Source organism: Procambarus clarkii, chromosome 9 (assembly GCF_040958095.1).
Source record: "Procambarus clarkii isolate CNS0578487 chromosome 9, FALCON_Pclarkii_2.0, whole genome shotgun sequence".
In the NCBI taxonomy this organism is placed as follows: Eukaryota; Metazoa; Arthropoda; class Malacostraca; order Decapoda; family Cambaridae; genus Procambarus; species Procambarus clarkii.
In genome coordinates, this window is record NC_091158.1 from 9,674,037 (window position 1) to 9,686,343 (window position 12,307).

The window sequence follows — 12,307 nt, forward strand, 5'->3', positions numbered from 1 at the left end:
CTCATTGATGCACAACAGACTGTCACTACAGTGGGCACGCTAACCAGCTCACAAGCACTTATCAAGGAGTTTCAATACTAGCATCCAGATAATTGAAGAGATACCAACCAGGACTCTGCTACCACCACTGGTCATTTGGGACCTGGGCTTGTAACTGTCAACCACCCTGTTCATCGATGGGAAACCAATCTGGAGGTGACTGTTATGAGCCAGTAATCCCACCCTGTCAGAGACTGTACTCCTCTACATCTCAAACATCACAACCAACTGCCATTTCCACGTTGGCAGGGCTGCAGCAGTTAGTGCTGTTGCTGCCCTTGACCAAGCCAACCCACACTACTCACTTGGACCTACACAAATGCAGTACATTTGTCTGCACATATGGAGTCCACACCTTGATTAATGACTGCCTCTCTGAAACAGTTTCAATATTCTTTCCTCCTCGCAGATGTTGAACAGCCAACCCTCGGGTTATATTTCCTGTGACACCATCAGCTCATCATCGACCATACGTGTGCAGTACTCCAATTTATCCCTAATGCCCCTGCACAAATTCACAGTTGGGTTCGTTCTCGACTCACAATCTAAAATCCTGGGTTTGAATTCCTGGCAGGACAGAAGTGGTTGGGCATGTTTACTTTCACCTAATGCCATTATTCACCAAGCAGTAAATAGGTACCTGGGAGTTAGGCAATTGTTGTGAGGTTGCATCCTGGGAAAGGTCAGTAGGACCTTGGGGGGACCTCAATACAAGCCTAAAGTATATATATTTATACAGGCTGTTCTAAAGGTAAATTATTAATTATTATCCTGGCTGCATTCCCAGACCTACAGACACTGCTAGAGGAGTTCAAAGATGTAACCCAGCCTGCCTGCCATATTTCAGCCTGGGGTGAAACTCTGTCACTCACCACATCAGCACAGCTGGATGACCTACCTTTGCCAGATTATGGTGCCCGACTCCAGAACAATTGACAGCAACTCATGCAAAATTCGACAAACTACAGAAGGCAGGAATAATCCAACCATCAAACAGCCCATGGGTATTGCTTCTCCATGGTTCAAAAAAACAGCCCCAGGGGAGTGGCACGAATAACAGACACCAATATGTATCCATCAATGACATAACCTCTCCCACTCTACCATTATAACCATAGGAGTGCCAAAAGGCAGCATCTTAGGCTCTCTCCTATTTCTTATATACATTAATGACTTGTTAATTGTTTCTTAACATTCTTAAACATATTATATTATTTGCTGATGATGCAGTACTACCTTCATCTGCTGAAATTCTAACCCACACACTCTAAATAATAGGGTAAATAACAAATTAAAGAGAGTCCGCTCATGGATGTCAACCAACAAATTCACACTAAACATAAGAGACCTACTACAATTTATTTGGAAGCAAATCATCAAATCAAATTCACCTTCAGATAGATGATAGCAACATAAATCATAAAAATGAAGGAAAGTTCCTTAGCCTATACATAGACAAGAGACTAAACTTCAGTACTCAAATACAGCACATACCCAAAAAAGTTTCTAATAATTGTTGGTATATTTTAAGAAATCGGATTTTATGTTCCCCACTCTGCTCATTTTACACTATACTACTCGCTAATCAAACACGGCGTTCATCCACTGCAAACTACCTCAAGCCCATCATCACCCAGCAAAAATCTGCCATCGAAACTATAATAAACTCTGTCTTCAGACAACACACTGCCTCTCCATTTAAATCCCTAAACATGTTAAACATACACTCATTCCACACATTCTCTTGTGCTATGTACACTTAAAAAGAAACTTATTCCTCGATTCTAATCCTAATTTGAAACTCTTCTTTGATGTAATAGAACCCATGAGCACCACACCAGAAATCTCTGATATTCCTAGAGTCAGACAAAATCGGTGCAAACACTCCATGCAAATAAAATGACCCAGTGTATGGAACTCACTCCCTAATGAATTCAAAAATTGTCCAACCTATATTTTGTTCAAAAGTAAAACCAAAAAGTGCCTAATTTCATCCTCATAGTTTCTCACCTTGTGCTACTAACTCACTGTCTTTTGTGCTACCCACTCACCCAATTTAGGATGTAAGACATGCAACTTCATCAGTATAATCTACTCTATTAATTTGTAATATATTTATTATGTTGAACTCAAATTCTGTTGCAGTGTACCTACTGGGTATTTTTACTTTATAGTATTGGTTACATAAGGACCTGCCTGAAATGCTGTGTGTGTTAGTGGCTTTGCAAGAATGTAACACGCGTACCCCAGTGCAGTACTTTAACAACCAAAGTACCTTCTTGTATAGAAATAAATAAATATATAAATAAAATAAATAAATAAAGCAGATCCCTAAATATCTGCACCCTACTGGATTGCTACTCAATACTACACATACTACCAAGACTTCTCCACTAGATTGGGCAACTCTGCCATCTTCTGAAAGATTGACCTGCTCAAGGCATTTCAACTGATTGATTCCGGTGGAACTTGCAGACATTCCTAAGATAGCAGACACAACACCCTTTGGCTTGTTTGAATTTGTTCATATGTCTTTTGGCTTGCGCAACATGCCCAGACTTTACAGCGTTTCATCAAGCAAGTGGTCAAGGACCTCCCCCTTCTGCTGAGCATACACTGACAACTTCTTGGTGGCCACTCATTCACCAGCAGACCATCCATCTACTACATCTCTGGGGTTTGATTACCTGCTTTTGTAACTATAGCCTACAATTAAATTCTGAGAAGTGCATTTTCAGTACCCCGAGCTGGACTTCCAGGGACACCATGCATCAGCAGCTGAAATTTAACTGCTAAGAAAAAAATTAAGCTGTTAAAGAATTCCCACACCCATCTAACCTGAGAAAGTTACAATAGCTTGTTGGTATGGTGAACTTTTACGTCTGTTTCATTCCACATTGTTTGAACATATTGTGACACTTACACAACCTCCTGTGGGATGTAAACATACATCTGGCTTCCATTGGACTTGACTCTGCAAGCCAAGACAGCATTCAGTGACATCAAATGCAAACTCGTGGAGCTTACCTTGCTCATTTGCTCAACATTTGACATCCCCACCAGCCCATCAACCGATGCCTCCAACATAGCCATTGGGGCAATCTTGTATCAACTAATAAGAAAGGAATGGCATCCCATTCCATTGTTTTTAGCCTGATTTTTGCCTGCAGAGGAAAAATACAGCACCTTCCATGGGGAACTCTTCACCTTGTATGAAGCCATCCAGCATTGCTGACACTTCCTTGAAGGATGTTTCACATCCTCGCCAACCACAAACCACTAACGTCTGCGATGACAGCCACGGAAGAGTTTCTCTTCCCACAGGTAGTCCACAACTTAGGACATCTCTCAATTCACCACAGACATCTGACTTGTTAAGGGATGCTGACAGTACCGTAGCTAATGCATTATCTCAGCCCACCCAGACATAACACAACCTATTTTGTGAGGTTGATGCTTACAGCATTTTGAGACAGGTGGGATATCCTCCCTTCATACCAAATGCGGGTTAACCCCTTGTTACATACCAAGGTGATCTTTCGTAACATCAAGGACTTTTTATCTTATGTGTTTGGTCAATTTCTCCTATTGTTATTAGGAACAATGTATAGCAGCAGTACAGTATTAATCATGTGGAAGGTGGTAAGGAAGAAAATATAACTACTGTATAGATGAAAAGCTGAAATTGATACAATTTGATATTAGAGCCATTGTTGAGTACAGTATTGTGATACATATGCCCCATGCTTTGGCATTTTAATGAGATTACTTAGTTGCTTCTTGGAATATGTCACTCGCATATCCACTTACTATATAAGTAAATTTCTGTATGCCTTACATTATTAAATATCACTTTAAAATTGTATATTATTTTCTAAATTTCTTGAACAATTCATATATGTTAGCTTATTTCTAGTTTAGAATTAAGTGTTTACATCATTAAGTTAAACATAAATTAACTAAATTATGCTGAAGTCATGCTCAAAATGCATATACTGTAAATGGCTTTATTTAATATAAAATCCCTGTACCTAATAATTAACCACTAAGATGTTATTTACAGTATATTTTTTTAAATACACCTACTGTAATATTATTGCATCAATAACTGAAATTTATGAATTGCAGACGAGTTAAAACTGAAACTTTAACACTATAAATTAATTTCTTCCATGTCTAATACAGTAACTTTAGTTTGATTACACTAATAAGACATTTTTCTTTTCTTTTTTATATTTATATATAATTATAAATATAATTTTTATTGTACAGTACTTAGTAATGTTTGGTACTTTTGCAGTGTACAGCTTATTTTTCTGTAAATAATAATTGTTCTAGTTCTGTATAATGTTCTGTATGATGTAAGCAATATTTGAGGGTGGTAAATATTTTTTCCTATGTATTTGTTTTGCATTTATATTAAAAAAAATATTATATGTATATGTTATACTCTAACTTACATTGCTCTAGACACAGTACTTTGAATTTGAAGCCACGCTTTAGGATAATCAGGCACATACCATACCATTCAATTGTATATTTGAACATTTTCACCTATACAACCTCAAGCTGCTTGTAAACACAATCAGAAAGAAATTTAATTTCTAATTTTATAATTCGTAATACAGTACTCCATAATAATGTAATTTTTGTTTTTCATTTTCCAGTGTGCCTTAGTGACAGAACCAGTGCTTGAAGTGTTCTACTCATAAAATGGTGTCAAATTCGGGAATATTTCCTGTTTGGCAACAGACTTCCCTCCTGTTATACAGTAGCTAACCTTCCTTTTATTTATACATTATGTCAAGTACAGTATTTCTGCAATGATTGATGGAAATCTTTTCACATTCTATAGATGCAACACTTCCTTTATGGGTATTTTTTCTTGATGCCTATTTGTCTCATTCCACTTACTGCATTTATTTTTTTGTTCAGAAAAGTATTTCATATACTGTATTTATAAATTACTCTTTTTCTTAATCAGAAACCTTTGTTTTACATAATCTTGTACAGTAAAAGCAAGATTCCAGATATAATTATCACTTAATACAGTATTTAGCCCTATTGCCCAATTTATTGGCATTAAACTTAAATTATAACTAAAAAGTTTGTTTCCTTCACAACTTAAGGAACTCTATCAGCTTTAAAGCTAGCCTTATTATTAATGTGCAAATGTGCACTGTATTTCAATCACTGTTACCATTAAAGATTACTCTTTGTGACTACAGTACTAAAGCTATTTGCTATGAAAATTATACTGTATTTACAATATTTACACTATAATAAATATATATATACATACTGTATATTATATATCATACCTAATAGGCCAAATTGCCTAAAAACCTGAGTTTTTCTGAAATTATATATTTTAAATTTTTTCTGTTAGGAGCCCATTCAGCTTCCTGGAGCTATTGGGCTAATATAGGAATCATTAGACTGGAGCATTAGTCTAGTCTGCCCACTGGGGACCACTAGCCCCACTAGTAGAAGGGGGGAGCCCCAGACCCACCGCGCTGGCGACCCAGCCACTCCAGTTCGTCAGTTAATGTAAACCAGGGCGGACGTCTTCTCTGGCCTCTCTTTCCAAGCAGTGTTTGCCTTCGTAATGTCCTCTGGGGTGGTGTTGCATGTGGTGGCTAGGTGTCCTCAAAAGTACCAGGGATGCATGAGCTTAGGGGCATCCTTCTTTAAGCACCCTGTGAGTACTACCCTTGTGTGTTAAGGTTCTCTTCCCTGGTGCATTCGGAAACCAATTCCGTAGGGGTTTTTTGCTGCTCGGCGCTTACCCCACCCTTGGAGCCAGCTGGGGTTTTGTGGCCCTTGTTTGGCCTTGGGTAGGGATTGGTATTGTGCAAGTAGGGGCATCAAGGTGTTGTGCAGCCTGCCTACCTATGCGGCGGCCGGTTCCTGTTTCCTCTGGGGACATTGTACGCTTGCGGGGTTTTTCTTTTGTTTTTGTTTTCCTTGCCTGGTGGGGGTCTGCCTGGTGTGGTTATAGTTCCACTTATAATATTGGTGGCCCTCCGCTAGGGCCCCCCACATGATTGTACATGTCACAGCAGTTTCAGAGTTTTGATCTCCCCCCACCCCCTTATTAGATTTGGGTCTTAACTGGTTAGCAACACCATGCCAGGGCTTCCTGTAGCAATCAGCCTACAGGCCCTGGAAAACTCAGTCTGGTCTCAATGGACCTAGGGATGCATCTTCCGAGTTCCAGCCCGCCTCGTGCAGGTTTGAAGGTTGCTGTGTGCCCTTGTCTCAGGGTGACAGTCACCGCTTTTGTCTCCGTCATGCTGCATGTAGGGTCAACGACACCTTTGACCCGGAGTCTTGCGAGTCGTGTTCTCTGTTTGTTCTCCAGTATTATTCTGATGACATTACTATTAGGGTAAAGGCAGCATCTGCATTGCAAAAAAAAAAAAAAGACGACAAGTTGTCTTTTCAATTTCTAGTGTGTGGTTTGGTCTATATATATTATATATATAATATATATAATATACACACTACTGAAAACTCACACCCCAGAAGTGACTCGAACCCATACTGCCAGGAGCACTCTGCTGGTGTACAGGATCCCTTAACCGCTCGACCAACACGACTGGACAAAAGAGGATAGTAGCCGAGGCTATTTCCATCACCCCCGCCGGCACTCGGTTGGTAATCTTGGGCATGGTATTTTATCAAATCACCTCATTCTTTGGAGCACACGTGAGGAACACACATGCGAACAAGCCTGAATGGTCCCCAGGACTATATGCAACTGAAAACTCGCACCCCAGAAGTGACTCGAAGCCATTCAGGCTTGTTAGCATATATATATACTGTATTAACTATTAACATCAGACAAGGAGAAAGCCTCCCATGCAGGAGACTTCCTTCTCCTGCATGGGCAGTACCCACGTTGGCAATGGGCACACGTCTAGATCCAGAATCCCTTCGTGTAGTAGTGGCCCTCTGCCTTGGTGCCCAAATTCACACTGAATACAAGTGTATTTGCAACACGGTGGAAGCAGACCACTATGGACTGCATATTGCAAAGGAGAAAATCCAAGGGCTGGCATGCAAGACATAACGAGGTCAATGACATCAAGAGGAGCCTTGTCTTAGCTCAGTGCCCAGTGGAGAAAGAATCTCGCATCCTAGGAGGCCAATACCCAGATGACCCCGCACTTTGCCAAAGTGGCATCACAATATACCCCTGGAAGAGGGGCAAACAGTTGGTGTGGGACTACACATGTGTATCCACCCTGGCTGACACCTATGTACGCTTTGGTGCTGATCAAGCACGTGGGGCGGTCAACCACAAGGAAACAGCAAAATCAATCAAGTACAGGCGACTGGAAGGTCAATACGCCTTTGCTCCCATAGCCTTTGAGACACATGGCCCCTGGGGTAGGAGTGCCTTGTACACATGGCCCCTGGGGTAGGAGTGCCTTGGGATTTCTCAAAGAATTGGGTTCCAGGCTCATTGACATCACCAGAGACCCAAGGGCTGCCAGTTTCCTGTTTCAGCGCCTCAGTGTGGCGATCCAGAGGGGAAATGCCTGCTGCGTCCTCAGTTCCTTTCTGGAAATGGAGGAACTCCAAGAGGTCCATAACCTCTAAACCCATTGTAATAACTAATGTAAATCTTGTAACTTTTAAATATCTAATAAAAACACAACAAAAGATAAAAGGAGGGGGTGGTAGGAGAAGAGCACACAGAAATTGTATTGGAGGAGACCTAAAGATTCCCTCTAATGCGTTATGTGTGATTTCCTCCGAGGCTAAGGGTCCCCTTCTTCCAGCCAGAGGTGGTACTCCCTTCCATAAAAAAAAAAATTATATATATATATATATATATATATATATATATATATATATATATATATATATATATATATATATATATATATATATATATATATATATATATATATATATATATATAATATATATAATATTTATTTTCACATTCACAGGTTTCATATCCCTAATAAAAAGAATTGCCCGAAACTCTATGCGTATTAGTGGCTTTAGGTATTGTATGTACTAGCTCTATCTATATATCCAACAGTATGTTTGTAACTCTGCATCTATGTATGTACTTTTCCTAAATAAAAATATTATTATTATTAATTATACAATATATACAGTACAAGTATAATTACTGTAATTGGATAAAATAAACTTTACAAATTAATTATACAAATTATTTACTAAATTAATATAGTACAGCACATGATAAAATTACATTAGATTGCAGAAATTGTAATTTATAGGATGTTTGTACAGTACTTGGTGTTCATAAACAAAACTATTGTAAACAGTGTAAATATATAACATTGGTGTGGCACATGCTTGAATAGCAAATACTGTATCATAGATTTGTCATTCATATTCATATTCTATGTTTCTACAGATGTTAGTTATGTGAAAATATCTTTCCCTAAAAAATTAATAAGCAAATTCAGTTATGAACTATTACTACATACTTTTTTTGTAATAATTATTATATTTTTTTGTAATGGTACTTTGCAATTTGCATATAAAGTATACTATGTACATAGCTATACAATGATGTACAGTATTATCAATGTGTGCAATTTTGTAAACTCGTGAAATTTTGCTATATAATTATATTGTCCTGTTTTTAATGTTCAGTAGCTCAGTTCAATAGCTTCAGCGCATGTTACTGTCCTTCTCTTCCCTTCACATGTTACTGTCCTCTTCCCTTCACAACATGTTACTGTCCTCTTCCCTTCACCACATGTTACTGTTCTTCTCTTCCCTTCACCACATGTTACTGTTCTTCTCTTCCCTTCACCACATGTTACTGTTCTTCTCTTCCCTTCACCACATGTTACTGTCCTTCTCTTCCCTTCACCACATGTTACTGTTCTTCTCTTCCCTTCACCACATGTTACTGTTCTTCTCTTCCCTTCACATATTACTTCTCTTTCTTTCACCACATGTTACTGTCCTTCTCTTCCCTTCACCACATGTTACTGTTCTACTCTTCCCTTCACCACATGTTACTGTCCTTCTCTTCCCTTCACCACATGTTACTGTCCTTCTCTTCCCTTCACCACATGTTACTGTTCTACTCTTCCCTTCACCACATGTTACTGTCCTTCTCTTCCCTTCACCACATGTTACTGTTCTTCTCTTCCCTTCACCAAATGTTACTGTCCTTCTCTTCCCTTCACCACATGTTACTGTTCTTCTCTTCCCTTCACCACATGTTACTGTCCTTCTCTTCCCTTCACCACGTTACTGCCCTCTTCCCTTCACCACATGTTACTGTCCTTCTCTTCCCTTCACCACATGTTACTGTCCTTCTCTTCCCTTCACCACATGTTACTGTTCTACTCTTCCCTTCACCACATGTTATTGTCCTTCTCTTCCCTTCACCACATGTTACTGTCCTTCTCTTCCCTTCACCACATGTTACTGTCCTTCTCTTCCCTTCACCACATGTTATTGTTCTTCTCTTCCCTTCACCACATGTTACTGTCCTTCTCTTCCCTTCACCACGTTACTGTCCTCTTCCCTTCACCACATGTTACTGTTCTTCTCTTCCCTTCACCGCATGTTAGTGTAATCTTTTCCCTTCAACTGTTAATACTTCTGAAGTAACAGTTTAAGCGCTGGTTAAAGAGCTCCACATGCTGGTCTGGTTATAATACAACTGAACACAGTAACCACTTGCCAACATGAATGAACAGGAATCCTAGTGGTAGAGTAGGAATTAAAATATGTGAATACAAATAGGGAAACAGTACCAATATTCAATGACATGGCAACAACTGAATATTTAAAATATTCTGCTGTGGAAGTTGTAGTTGAAGATGCAGATCATCAATGGAAGAAATATTATTTACTGTTTCTTCCATTTAAGAAACAATACTACTAAACTGTACTAACTTTTAAGTACTAAAACTGTACTATTGAACTTTTTACTACTTCAGCACTTAATTTCTCTTTTAGACCCCTTAAACATTTTTGTATATTTTGTGAATTTAATGACTAAAATTTGTATATTGTGTCAATAAATTGTAAACAATAAAAGTATTCTTGTTTATTGTTCTTTGACTACCATTGACTGATTTTCTTAAGAGCGGTAACTAAATTAGATCCTGTGATATGGGAATATTAGATTAACTTGTAGCTAGTTTTTATCTATATTGTGTAATCTTTCATATAGAATAGGGTAGCAGCACATTGTTGTATATACCTAAGTTTGTAAATAAAAACAAAAATCTAATACCTGTTCTTATCTCACAGGATGGTTAGTCATACATGGAATTGGGGGAAAATACCAGCCTCAACACAAAAACAAACCAACTCTGACTCTGTGAATAATATATATGTGAATAATTCACATATACCCCCTTATCTACAACAATGTTTAGGAGCTGTGACTTATCCTCCCACAGACTGCTATATTCTACAAGGGAATATACTCTCACTGTCTACTCCAAATTTGGACTGTCAGGGCACATATGAGCCACAAAGACATTAGAAATAATTTGTTTAGTGTAGTTAACAAATGGAATGTACTAAGCAGTGATGTGGTGGAAAGAGACTCCATACACAGTTTCAAATGTAGATATGATAGAGCCCAATGGCTCTGGAATCTGTACACCAGTTGATTGACAGTCGAGAGGTGGGACCAAAGAGCCAAAATTCAACCCCCCGCAAGGACAACTACTCGATGAGTACAAACATCGAGTTCCTCTTCATATTATGAAGAGATGGCATACAGGTTGATTATTTACTATGTTGGATAAAGGTGGTGCTTAAGATGGCTCCATGAGCGGCCATCTCTCATCCTATTACTATATAAGTGGAGGGATATACAGGCATCTATCAACAACCTCTGTTTCATGGTTTTCATCTTCATCTTGATGCTACGTGCAGTCAGGGTTTTCTTTCTGATGGTATGTGCAGTCAGGGTTTTCTTCCTGATGGTGTGTGCAGTCAGGGTTTTCTTCCTGATGGTGTGTGCAGTCAGGGTTTTCTTCTTGATGGTACGTGCAGTCAGGGTTTTCTTCTTGATGGTACGTGCAGTCAGGGTTTTCTTCTTGATGGTATGTGCAGTCAGGGTTTTCTTCTTCTTGATGGTACATGCAGTCAGGGTTTTCTTCTTCTTGATGGTACATGCAGTCAGGGTTTTCTTCTTCTTGATGGTACATGCAGTCAGGGTTTTCTTCTTCTTGATGGTACGTACAGTCAGGGTTTTCTTCTTGATGGTACGTGCAGTCAGGGTTTTCTTCTTGATGGTACGTGGTCAGGCTTTTCTTCTTGGTGGTATGTGCAGTCAGGGTTTTCTTCTTCTTGATGGTACTTGCAGTCAGGGTTTTCTTCTTCTTGATGGTACATGCAGTTAGGGATTTCTTCATCTTGATGGTACGTGGTTTGGGGTTTCTTCTGCTTCTTGATGGTACGTGCAGTCAGGGGTTTCTTCTGGTTCTTAATGGTTCGTGCAGTCAGGGGTTTCTTATGCTTCTTGATGATATGTGCAGTCAAAGGTTTCTTCTACCTCTAGATGGTACGTGCAATCAGGGGTTTTCAAACACATGGTGGGAGATATGTCACATGTTTATATCTCCGATAACGCTTCCAGTTTGAAGGAAAACTAATAATGCCTTTATAACTCATTAAGTTAGATAGTACAGTTTTATTAAGATGCTGCCTAAGCGGCAGGTATGGTGACTTGACAGCAGAATAAATGGAAAACAATTCAAAGCGGAAGCTCCTTGCAAGGCACCGGAGCGGGTGGGTTGTCAGGTATTCACAAGAGGTCCCTCCGGCCGTCGCCATACCCACTCGTGGGCTCCAGCCAGGTCATCCACCCTTTTGTGAGAAACCATTTGAAGAATTGGTACTCTAGATGACGACTCTGCCAATAGGTGGTTAGCTACCAGCTATCCTGGCTGTGGTTCGCCTCAGCAAGACTATATTAACCCTTATGCACCTATTGCATGGTGATCCTGGGATTAAGGTGGTCTGCCCCTTGGTGTAGATTTGGACCATATTCTGTAGAGGGAATATGTGCAGGTTAAAGCTTTCACAAAGCAATTCTCAAGGTCGCTCTTGGTGATGCCAATATCCATGCGCACTCTCCTTCCTCCCCCTCTGATTAACGGTTATAGAAGAGGCGGATGCTGTGCTTACCAGTATATACCCTCGCCTTTTAAAGGATCTCTGGGGTGCCATATGTCGCACTTGCTCTGATGTGGACAGGAGAGTGGGAAGTTATCAACAGACACCTAGGTGTCCA

The 12,307-nt window shown here is 39.6% G+C and overlaps 1 protein-coding gene across 8 annotated transcripts in view; it reads left to right on the forward strand.

Annotated features, from left to right (window-relative positions):
* LOC138362683 (uncharacterized) overlaps positions 1-4,843 on the forward strand; it is a 118,364-nt gene extending 113,521 nt beyond the window's left edge. For 4 of the 8 annotated variants that reach the window (XM_069321110.1, XM_069321106.1, XM_069321112.1 and 1 more), the window contains exon 6: positions 4,707-4,843. The gene's annotated coding sequence lies outside the window, so the exon portion shown is untranslated. Of the gene's footprint in view, positions 1-826; positions 2,364-4,706 lie in introns of those variants that run through there. The other 4 variants (XM_069321107.1, XM_069321113.1, XM_069321108.1 and 1 more) reach the window with 3 other exon arrangements.
* The last annotated feature ends 7,464 nt before the right edge of the window (positions 4,844-12,307 follow it).